A 12,205-nucleotide genomic window follows, 5' to 3' on the forward strand; every position below is an offset into this window, starting at 1 on the left:
ATTTTGGGGGTTGTGTGGCTATTTTCCGAGACCCGTAACATTTTTATTTTTAGGGTGGTGTAGCCGTCTGATGGCATATTTTTTTTACGGGACGAGACAATGTTTTTATTGATATTATTTTGGGATAGATGTTATGTTTTAATCTCTTTCTAAAGCATTTTTTGTGGAATTGCAGCTACCAAAATAATGTAATTATGTTGTTCTTGATTTTTTTTTTTTGTTTACACTGTTTACCGATCGGGTTAATTATTTTTATGCTTTGATAAAGCCATTCTGACTAAAACTAGCACTACTTCCAGTACGCCCTGATATCTTTCAGGACATCCTGGGACTAGTAGTAGTTTCGCTGTACCTGGAGAGACACAGCTTGGATGCAGCTGCCATATACGATTCTCATAAATTTTGTATAAATTGGAAAAACTGGATCTGTCACATGATGGACCTGAAGTGTCCCACTTTGATCTTCTCAAATGTTTTATTACAAAAGTTATCAGGATGTTGTCTTCATTGGAACAACCTGTGTTTTCGTTCCTGAATTTTTAAAAAAAAAAAACAAGAGGTTGCCTTGTTTAGCTGTGTAAGGTGACACCAGGGGGGAGGAGAAGATGCAGGTGAACGCAGGACTACATCTCCCATGATGCATCTGGAAAGGGCTAGTGCTCGTGTACCTGTACAGAAGCTTGTGTTGTATTGTGATCATCCGGAGGTAGACGGGCGGCCAGCCGCTGCTGGTGAGTACATGGCCGGGTGATCAGGGTGTGATCGGCCAGTGACCCGGCATTGTATAAAGGGTGAATGATTGTTATACTGACAGGGGTAGGAGCAATTCTGGAAATGCTCTTTCTTTCTATATGTTGTGTCTTGTATCCCTAGAAACCAGAGGAGGAGCAGTCAGGAGGTAATGCTGAGAACAGAAGGGACCAGCTAACAATGTTACAACGTGCACAAAAAACACAAATATTGTACCTAAAAGATCAAATACAAAACAACATGAAATGTATCTATTTCTGGGAAAGCTGGGTGCCAACCCATACCATTGCAAAAGTGGTCGCCGCTCAGGTTTCCTATACACTTCCCTGCTAGGAAAATGTGACTTTCGGAACTTAGGGAAAGCTGGGTGAAAATGTGTATTCAAGCTACAAACTATAAAAAAACATAACAGATAAAACAAGAATAAAATTCAATAATAACACTGAATTCAGCTGAAAATAAATTTCTGTGTAGCGCCATAGGGGTCATGCACACTACGTGTTACCACAGCACCATTGTTTATAGAGCAATTAGATGTACAGGCTACATAACATGAGAAACTTAGGGATCGATTCATCATTAGCGTTTTTTTGGAGGGGGTGGGGAGTTTAAGCACTTTATGTATTCACTGACATTTTTGCCCCAAATTCTTCAAAATGATGCACGTGGTTTATGAATCTTGCACAAAATGAAAAACACCTTTTTTTTTTTTTTTTTTGCACTTTTTTTATAGCATAAAGTTGCATGTTCTGTTAAGATGCCTGCTGTAAAGCATGGACGGACCGGAGTACATAGGCACAAAACTTTTCTGACTTTTTAAAAAGTCGCAATTGATGAATCGGTCCCAATCATCCGGAAATGAAAAACCATTCGCACAATGGGCGAACATAAAAAAAAAAATAATAATAACATGCAAATATATAATTTACACCTTTCTTTAAGTCTATTTAAAGAGGAATTTAACATAAATCAAAAATAGGCAAAGAACAGCAAAAAATAGACACAAATGCAATGATGAATTGAGGCCATAGATTTAGAAAACAAAAGTACAAATTAAAAGGAAAACTTTGCACAAATAATAATTAAAAAAGGCCAAAAACACCATAAACTAGAGAAAAAGGTACAAATGCAATAATGAATCGGGCTGATACTGGTAAAGGGAATTCTTCCTAAGCCTATTAGTAAGTTCTGGTGAAAACCAATAATGTGATTACTGTTATAGGGCGGTTTTATTTCCATAATAAATTGTAGCCGCACCTTAATCTACATTTCATAGGGCGCAGCAATTCCAGTAATAAAGTCATTCATTTCAATATGGCACAGTTCATCCAAAACAATTATTTCCTTTTATTGCTTTGTTATAACACTCTGGTCTCTAATTTCATTGCCCATTATTAGATATAAACCGTTGTAATGTATTCAACCTAAATAGCCATGTGCAGGAGAAGAAACGTCCACATTTCGATGTAACATGAATGGTGTCATTCAACCGCGCACAAAACACTATACTAGAGAATGTGAAAATAATTAATACAAAGAAATTGGCAAAAAAACACAATTCCATAATTGTTTTTTGACATTCATTGTGCAGTATAAATTACCTGCCGATATGATTTTCCAGGTCAATACAATTACAGCAATACCAAACATATATAGTTTCTTTTTTTTTGTTTTTTATTTAAAGGGGTGAGCAGATACCTATATTGCCATTTATAAATATCTATCTTTAAGCCCTAACCACTTTTGTAATTTATTATAACATTTCCTATCATTCTCCCTATACAACTATTCCCCATATGTGATTTTTTTTTTTGCTATACTTCCTGTGATGTTTTGTTTGAAGGGTGCCTCAAATGGATCGTCATAGGATCATGACCCTGCAGTCACTTTTCTGCAGCTTTTATCACCCCCACCACCCCCGAAACAGGACGTCAACAGGGGACAGTGCTGCAGTCACCTACCACAGCTTCTTTCACCATTGGCCCCTTATGATGTCGTGTTTCAGGTGAGGTGATGGAGGAGTGACCGCAGCTTCAGTGGCTGCAGCCACACTTCTGTCCCTATTCACTTCTGTCCACACTTCTGATATAGGGATTAGCAGGATAGGGAGAATAGTTTAATATTAGTGATGAGCGAGCATGCTCGCCACTGCTCGGTACTCGCCCGAGCATCTCAGTACTCGAGATTCTCGGAGCTCGCCGAGTACTTGCGCGATGCTCGGGCGGGAGCTCGGGTCCCCGTCCTGCATGTCTGGCGCTATTTAGAGCACCAATCATGCAGGGATTGTCTGCAACTCACTGTAATGCCACAGCCATGGTGGTTGTGGCATTACTGTGATTGCCCAAATCGATGGGAACAGTGCTCACAGTGAAACATGAAAAGCCGGCAATTCAGCAGCGGCATACACCGGTACCCGACAATTTAGAACAGAAAGAATAGAGAATCACACATAGATTAGATAGATAGAAACATGTCAGTCACATATATAATAAGTACAGTGATGGTGTTGGTTACTGTACTTGTCATTTAGTGTTAAAATAAAGGATTTATTTTAAAAAAATTGGCGTGGGGTTCCCCGTAATTTTAGTCTCTAGCGGAGGTTAAGCAGACGGCTGGGGCCGATGTTTGAAGCCTGGGAAGGGGGTAATACCCACGGAGCTTCCCAGGCTACTAATATCAGCCCCCAGCTGAATACCTAGCCTTTACTAGCTATTAAAATCCCCCCTATTTTAATAGCTAGCAAAGGCTAGGCAGACAACTGGGGGCTGATATTAATAGCCCAGGAAGGGTGCCATGAATATTGGCCCCCTCCCAGGCTAGAAACCCCAGTCGTCAGCCGCCCCAGAAATGGCGCATCCATAGGATGCGCCAATTCTGGCACTTAGCCTCGCTCTTCCCACTGCCCTGTAGCGGTGGCAGTGGGGTAATAGGGTTGGGGTCGATGTCAGCTTATAATGCCAGCTGACATCAAGCCCAGGTTAGTAATGGAGAGGCGTCTATAAGACACCCCCATTACTAACCCCATAGTCAAAATTAAAAAAAACACAAACACCCAGAATAAAGTCCTTTCATTGAAATAAACACAATTCTTTAATGCTCTAAATTAAACTCAACTTACCGTCACGCTCATTCCAGCTGAAGCCAACGATCTCCTGCAATAAAAATAAAATAATAAAGCAACATTATCCTTACCTTTCCATAGTTCCCAGGACAGCTTCAGCTCTGCTACATCGAGATGACAGGCTGGATCATAGCAGAACGCTGCCATCCAGCTTGCCATGCCGCAGACACTGAGAAGCTTCTCAGTGAAGCTCCTCAGTGTCTCGCTGTGACGGCATCCAGATGAGCCAAGTTCATGTCCAATTAACTCAGCTCACCTCATGCACGTCACTGACAGCGTGGGAGAATTCTCCTGCGCATGCGGTGAGCGCAGGAGAATTCTCCCACGCTGGGATAGCATTGAGATGACAGTCTGGATGGCAGCTGAGCACTGCCATCCAGCATGCCATCCTTCATAGACACTGCAGAGTGCAGGCATGCTTGCGCTCTGCAGTGTCTCTGAAGGATGACAAGCTGGATGGCAGCTCTCAGCTGTGATCCAGCCTGTCATCAGAATGCCATCCCAGCGTGGGAGAATTCTCCTGCGCTCAGCGCATGCGCAGGAGAATTCTCCCACGCTGTCAGTGACGTGCATGAGGTGGTGGATGCGCCATTTCTGGGGTGGCTGACGGCTGGTGTTTCTAGCCTGGGAGGGGGCCAATATTCATGGCACCCTTCCTGGGCTATTAATATCAGCCCCCAGCTGTCTGCCTAGCCTTTGCTAGCTATTAAAATAGGGGGGACCCCACGTCATTTTTTTGGGGGGTCCCCAATTTTAATAGCTAGTAAAGGCTAGGTATTCAGCTGGGGGCTGATATTTGTAGCCTGGGAAGCTCTGTGGTTATTACCCCATTCCCAGGCTTCAAACATCAGCCCCAGCTGTCTGCTTAACCTCCGCTAGAGACTAAAATTACGGGGAACCCCACGCCAATTTTTTTTATTTTTTTTATAAATCCTTTATTTTAACACTAAATGACAAGTACAGTAACCAACACTATCACTGTACTTCTTATATATGTGACTGACATGTTTTTTGTCTATCTAATCTATGTGTGATGCTCTATTCTTTCTGTTCTAAATTGTCGGGTACCGGTGTATGCCGCTGCTGAATTGCCGGCCGGCTTTTTTAAAGAGACGGGTGCATGAAAATCGGAGGGCACTAGTGTGTTCCAAGTGCCCTGCTATGTTTTTCATGCACCCTCCTATATACCCTGCCTGTCTGCCTATATATTCTGCCTGCCTGACGTTTAATTGAGCACTGTTCCCATCGATTTGGGCAATTTTTGACCTTCTGCTGACCGCCGGGGGGGGGGGGGGAAACCACCAGAAAAATGCTCGAGTTTCCCATAGACTTACATTGGGCTCGTCGCTCGGGTCGAGCACCCGAGTATTCCAGTGTGCTCGACCAGAGCTTCGAGCGCTCGAGCATTTTAGTGCTCGCTCATCACTATTTAATATATTTATAAAAAACTAGGTATCCGACCACTCCTTCAAGTAGTGAAAACAATTTTTGAAAGTTTGTTAACAAAAAAAAAAAATTTGGTTTGTTTTTATTTTTCTCTGATGTCTTATGCTCTGTGTGGCAAACTGATGTTTACCATTTTTAGGTACATATGATGTTATGAAGACTTTTTAATGACATATTATTAAAGGGAACCTGTCAGTCACTGGCTGTACAATCACAGCCAGGCAGTGGCGTCGCTAGTGTGAAAGATCAGGGACCCCAGCCCCGAACGTTTAGACCAGAGCCCCGGATCGCCTGCCGGGCTGCAGTGGGGGCGACAGCGAGTAAGGTGAAAGTTACTCTGTGCACTGACTGCTACCGCCCCCACTGCTGTCATCCCTACTTGCCCTGACATTATCTTTCCCTTGCTGTGGGGGAGAGGAGCCCGGCTGCCTGCAGAGAGGAGGAGAGAGGCTGACCTGTGTGCTGGAGGAGGAGAGAGGCTGACCTGTGTGCTGGAGGAGGAGAGAAGCTGACCTGTGTGCTGGAGGAGGAGAGAAGCTGACCTGTGTGCTGGAGGAGGAGAGAAGCTGACCTGTGTGCTGGAGGAGGAGAGAAGCTGACCTGTGTGCTGGAGGAGGAGAGAAGCTGACCTGTGTGCTGGAGGAGGAGAGAAGCTGACCTGTGTGCTGGAGGAGGAGAGAAGCTGACCTGTGTGCTGGAGGAGGAGAGAAGCTGACCTGTGTGCTGGAGGAGGAGAGAAGCTGACCTGTGTGCTGGAGGAGGAGAGAAGCTGACCTGTGTGCTGGAGGAGGAGAGAAGCTGACCTGTGTGCTGGAGGAGAGAGGCTGACCTGTGTGCTGGAGGAGGAGAGAAGCTGACCTGTGTGCTGGAGGAGGAGAGAGGCTGACCTGTGTGCTGGAGGAGGAGAGAAGCTGACCTGTGTGCTGGAGGAGGAGAGAAGCTGACCTGTGTGCTGGAGGAGGAGAGAAGCTGACCTGTGTGCTGGAGGAGGAGAGAGGCTGACCTGTGTGCTGGAGGAGGAGAGAGGCTGACCTGTGTGCTGGAGGAGGAGAGAGGCTGACCTGTGTGCTGGAGGAGGAGAGAGGCTGACCTGTGTGCTGGAGGAGGAGAGAAGCTGACCTGTGTGCTGGAGGAGGAGAGAGGCTGACCTGTGTGCTGGAGGAGGAGAGAGGCTGACCTGTGTGCTGGAGGAGGAGAGAAGCTGACCTGTGTGCTGGAGGAGGAGAGAGGCTGACCTGTGTGCTGGAGGAGAGAGGCTGACCTGTGTGCTGTAGGAGGAGAGAAGCTGACCTGTGTGCTGGAGGAGGAGAGAAGCTGACCTGTGTGCTGGAGGAGGAGAGAGGCTGACCTGTGTGCTGGAGGAGGAGAGAGGCTGACCTGTGTGCTGGAGGAGGAGAGAAGCTGACCTGTGTGCTGGAGGAGGAGAGAGGCTGACCTGTGTGCTGGAGGAGAGAGGCTGACCTGTGTGCTGGAGGAGGAGAGAAGCTGACCTGTGTGCTGGAGGAGGAGAGAGGCTGACCTGTGTGCTGGAGGAGGAGAGAGGCTGACCTGTGTGCTGGAGGAGGAGAGAGGCTGACCTGTGTGCTGGAGGAGGAGAGAGGCTGACCTGTGTGCTGGAGGAGGAGAGAGGCTGACCTGTGTGCTGGAGGAGGAGAGAAGCTGACCTGTGTGCTGGAGGAGGAGAGAGGCTGACCTGTGTGCTGGAGGAGGAGAGAGGCTGACCTGTGTGCTGGAGGAGGAGAGAGGCTGACCTGTGTGCTGGAGGAGGAGAGAGGCTGACCTGTGTGCTGGAGGAGGAGAGAGGCTGACCTGTGTGCTGGAGGAGGAGAGAGGCTGACCTGTGTGCTGGAGGAGGAGAGAGGCTGACCTGTGTGCTGGAGGAGGAGAGAAGCTGACCTGTGTGCTGGAGGAGGAGAGAGGCTGACCTGTGTGCTGGAGGAGGAGAGAGGCTGACCTGTGTGCTGGAGGAGGAGAGAGGCTGACCTGTGTGCTGGAGGAGGAGAGAGGCTGACCTGTGTGCTGTACAGTGCAGCCTCTAGGCTCAGGAGGGTGAGGGGCTGAAGCCACTGGAGAGCATAACTCAAGAGGATGAGACAGGAGGAGGTGAGTGTGTGCATCTATAGGACTATAGGAGTGTGTTTCTCTGTGTATGAGTGTATATCATTGTGTGTATGTATATATATATATATATATATATATATATATATATATATACAGTATGTGTGTGTATGAGTGTATATCTTTATGTGTGTATATGAGTGTGTGTTCTGTGTATCTGAGTGTGTATATCATTGTGTGTGTAAATAAATAAAAAGGTATAAATGAAAACACTACATTGTCCCACAAAAAAGAAGCCCTAATATGGCTCATTCTGCAAAAAAATAAAAAAAGGTTACATCTCTCAGAATATGGCGATGGAAAAACAAGTTAATTTTTGTAAAATATTTTTTTTAGCGTGTAGAAGTAGCAAAGCATAAAAAATCTATGTAAATTTGGTATCGCTGTAATTGCACTCGAAGAATAAAGCCTCCATATCACTTTTACCTCACGGTGATCTGTGCGAAGAAAGAAAAAATATATATAAATAATTGAATTGCTGGCTTTTATTCATTGTGCGTCTGAAAAATCTGGATAAAAAGTGATCAAAAAATGTCATGGGGTGCATAACAATTTTTGATCACTTTTTATTCAGATTTTTCAGACACACAATGGTGGCAAAAAAATCTTCAACTAGTTGTGAAAAATAAGCCCTCACACAGCTCTGCTCGCCAAAAAAATAAAAAAGTTTCAGAATATGGAAACGAAAATAAACATTTTTATGAAAAAATAAGTATTTTCATTGTATGATAGTAGCAAAACGACATAAATCTGGTATCGCTGTAATCGCACCGATCCGAAGAATAAATCCACTTTATCACTTGTACCGCACGGTGAATCACGCAAAAATAAAACTAAGAACTATTCTTGTACTGCTGTCTATTTGTTCATTCTGCCTCCCAAAAATCGGAATAAAGCTCGGCTCACATCCTGCGCTCTCTACTGAGCGCTTACATTGGGGTTTCTGTGTAAATCCCAAAAACACTATTCAGACAAAACCCATGACAGAACCACTCACTTAGGAGGCAGAAGGAGTCACTTTGGACTGGTCTGTGTTTCGGCGGTGTCCCATCATTTTAGGCATCTTTTTATCGCACAAGTGTGGACGACCACCATTCTGGAAACTCCTAAAAAGATGGAGACCACCGGAGCAGACGACAAACGGAGTCCAAAGTGTCTCCATCTGCCTCATTAACGTGGGTGAGTCTGTCAGGGGTTTTGTCTAAATTGCATTTTTGTGGAATTTACACGGAAACCCCCGAGGTAAGTGCTCAGCTTAGAACACAGGAAGATGATCCAGCCTTATTCTGGAAGCGATCAAAAAAATATTATGTACCCCAAAATGTTACCAATAAAGCACATCCGTTATCAGGTATCATGTTCACTTTAATCCCTTCCCGATATTCGTCATACATGTACGGTGCAAATCGGGAGTGGGTGTATGGCTCACAGGCTGAGCCCGCATTATAGTGCAGGCTCAGTCAATGTTGTCCAGTCTTATGCTAAAAGTCTGCAGTCACTCTATGATATTATAGACTTCTAAATCCTCACAGGGAGCATCACGCTGTGAGGATTCTCCGGTGTTGACGGAAAGAGTGGACATCCATGTGACCATAAGTGTGTGATTTCTATACTCCCGATCACATTCCATCTAGACGTGTATTGAGCGAGGCAACGCACATCTAGTCTGAATATGGCCTGAAGTATGGAAATCAAGTATTTGTGGTCAAATGACTGCCCACTCTCACTGTCAACACCAGAGAATCCTTAAACGTGGTGCCTGTTATGAAATGATTCAGAAGTTTGCAGTCACATACAGTGACTGCAGAGTTTTAACAAAAAGACTGGAAAACCCCTTAACAATGTGCGCCCATCTGCCACCCTTCAACGTGCTCATGGGGCTCTAATGGGTTGCTATGGCAGCTGGGATTCTATTGAAGACCCCCATGCCTGCCATCACAGAGCTCTGTTGAAACTCAGCCGTGTCTGGGCTTCAAAGAAGACTTTTGCACTGTACAGCTATACTGAGGTATTACATTATATAGCACAAGCGATTAGACAAACGCAGGTTCAGGTCCCCTATGGTGGCTAGTAAATTCAGTAAAAAAAAAACAAGTTTTAAAAAACATGAAAAAAATTAAAATCATCCCCCATTTCCCCATTAAAACTATAGATATTACAAAATGGAAAAAAATACATTTATGCGATAATGCCGCGTCCATAAAAGTCCAGTCTATCATTGTATAAACTTAAAGCACCAGTATTTCTTTTTTAGTGCAGTGCTGGAGTGGTGCCACTAATCTAAGCTCCCTGCCCCTAGCTACATACTGTGTATATATATATATATATATATCATACTTAATATAAGACGGATTGGGTGCCATAATATAGTGTATAAGGGGCTGTCGGGCCATCATACAGTATATAGAGAGCTGTGGGGGGCATAATATAGTGTACAAGGGTGTATAGGGGCCATCATACAGTATATATGGTCTGTGGGGGCCATTAGGAGTTGAAGGGGCCAAAATACCAGTTATAGGGAGCTGTGGGGACCATCATATTGGATATAGGGAGTTGTGGAAACCATCATACAGTGCATAGAGAGCTGTGACGACCATCTTACAGAGCATAGGAAGCTGTGGGGACCATCATACAGTGTGTAGTGATCTGTGGGGAACATCATACAGTGTGTACACAGCTGTGGGGACCATCATACGGTGTTTGGGGAGCTGTGGGGACCATTTTACAATGCATTGGGAGCTGTGGAGACCATCATACAGTGTATAGAGAGCTGGGGGGATCATCATGCAGTATGTAGAGAGCTGTGAGACTGTCATACAGTATATAGGGGGCTTGTGGTTTCACTCAGGATGTTATTTCTTTTAAATGGGTGCTTTATTAATTTTGATTGTGGCTTTGAGGGGGAGGGGCATTGTTACTTAAAGCGGATACCCATGGGTATTTATTGCATGGAGGGGACACTTTGGATATTATAACTTTCATAAGAGCATATCTCGCATTATTACTTGCTAGGTAGCATAGTGGGGGCTTTACTACTTTCTATGGGACACTATTATTTTTATAAGCCCCCTCTATCTGGTACACAGTCTTTGCAGCTTTAATTGGTGGAGGGGTAATCATAGTAATGACATAATTTTGAATTATTGGGGTCACTGTTCCACGCCGGAAGAGCAGGCCGCATGGGGAGGTTGTGCAGGTTGTGGATAGACTGGGATGGTGCTGGAAATGTGTCTTTGTTGTAATCTCTGCAGATGAGTCCTGGTAGAAGAAATTGTTTTGGTGGTCTGGACCAAATGAAAAACATGAGAAAAGTAAACGACTCCATCAGAAAGAACGTCACTATACTCTATATAATTGTACTGTAATCTCTGTAATATGGTTGGCAGGACTGGTATCTACCACTATATGGTCACCGTATGGCAGTAATATCAGTCATGCAGTGGTACTTGTATGGTGGTATTATTGGTCTTTATACAGTGTGTGTTATGTAGCGGTAATTGTCATATTATAATACTATATATGCACTATGTAGTGGTGATGGTAGAGGACATTGTATATCGGTATTATTTTGGCCTTGTATAGTAGTAAGTTTGGTAACATTGGTCTGTGCATTGTGTATTTTAGGTTAGCAAAAGTGATATACTGTAATTATATATGTATACACAAGTGGTCAAAATTGTTGGTATCCCTCGTTTAATGAAAGAAAAACCCACAATGGTCACAGAAATAACTTGAATCTGACAAAAGTAATAATAAATTAAAAATCTATGAAAATGAACAAATGAAAGTCAGACACTGCTTTTCAACCCTGCTTCCACAGAATATTTAAAAAAAATAAACTCATGAAATAGGCCTGGACAGAAATGATGGTACCCCTGAAAATAATGTGACAAAAGAGACATGTTAAATCAAGTTGTGTCCACTAATTAGCATCACAGGTGTCTTCAATCTTATAATCGGTCAGTGAGCCTGTATATAGGGCTACAGATACTCACTGTGCTGTTTGGTGACATGGTGTGTACCACACTCAACATGGACCAGAGAAAGCAAAGGAAAAAGTTGTCTCATGAGATTAGAAAGAAAATTATAGAAAAGCATGTTAAAGGAAAGGTTATAAGACCATCTCCAAGCAGCTTGATGTTCCTGTGACTACAGTTGCACATATTATTCAGAAATGTAAGATCCATGGGACTGTAGCCAACCTCCCTGGATGTGGCCGCAAGAGGAAAATTGATGACAAATGAAAGAGACGGATAATACGAATGGTAACAAAAGAGCCCAGGAAAACTTCTAAAGAGATTAAAGGTGAACTTCAAGCTCAAGGAACATCAGTGTCAGATCGCACCATCCGTCGTTGTTTGATCCAAAGTGGACTTCATGGGAGACGACCAAGGAGAACACCATTGTTGAAAAAAAAATCATAAAACAGCTAGACTGGAATTTGCCAAACTACATGTTGACAAGCCAAAAAGCTTCTGGGAGAATGTCCTATTGACAGATGAGACAAAAATGGAAGTTTTTGGCAAGGCACATCAGCTCTATGTTCACAGAAAGAAAAATGAAGCATATCAAGAAAAGAACACTGTCCCTACTGTAAAACATGGAGGAGGCTCTGTTATGTTCTGGGGCTGCTTTGCTGCATCTGGCACGGGGTGTCTTGAATCTGTGCAGGGTACAATGAAATCTCAAGACTATCAAGGGTTCTAGAGAGAAATGTGCTGCCCAGTGTCAGAAAGCTTGGTCTCAGTCGCAGGTCATGGGTCTTGCAAC

The 12,205-nt window shown here is 44.0% G+C and overlaps 1 protein-coding gene across 5 annotated transcripts in view; it reads left to right on the top strand.

Moving 5' to 3' along the window:
• Positions 1-12,205, top strand: part of LOC141197003 (serine/threonine-protein kinase Nek5-like) — a 105,879-nt gene that overhangs the window by 35,575 nt on the left and 58,099 nt on the right. For 2 of the 5 annotated variants that reach the window (XM_073662617.1, XM_073662621.1), the window contains exon 1: positions 596-731. The exons of the other annotated variants lie outside the window; for them this stretch is intronic. The gene's annotated coding sequence lies outside the window, so the exon portion shown is untranslated. Of the gene's footprint in view, positions 1-595; positions 732-12,205 lie in introns of those variants that run through there. 5 annotated transcript variants of the gene reach the window in all.

The sequence above is a fragment of the Phyllobates terribilis genome, unplaced genomic scaffold (genome assembly GCF_046119375.1).
Source record: "Phyllobates terribilis strain yellow unplaced genomic scaffold, ASM4611937v1 Scaffold_2__4_contigs__length_985480577, whole genome shotgun sequence".
Taxonomy (NCBI): Eukaryota; Metazoa; Chordata; class Amphibia; order Anura; family Dendrobatidae; genus Phyllobates; species Phyllobates terribilis.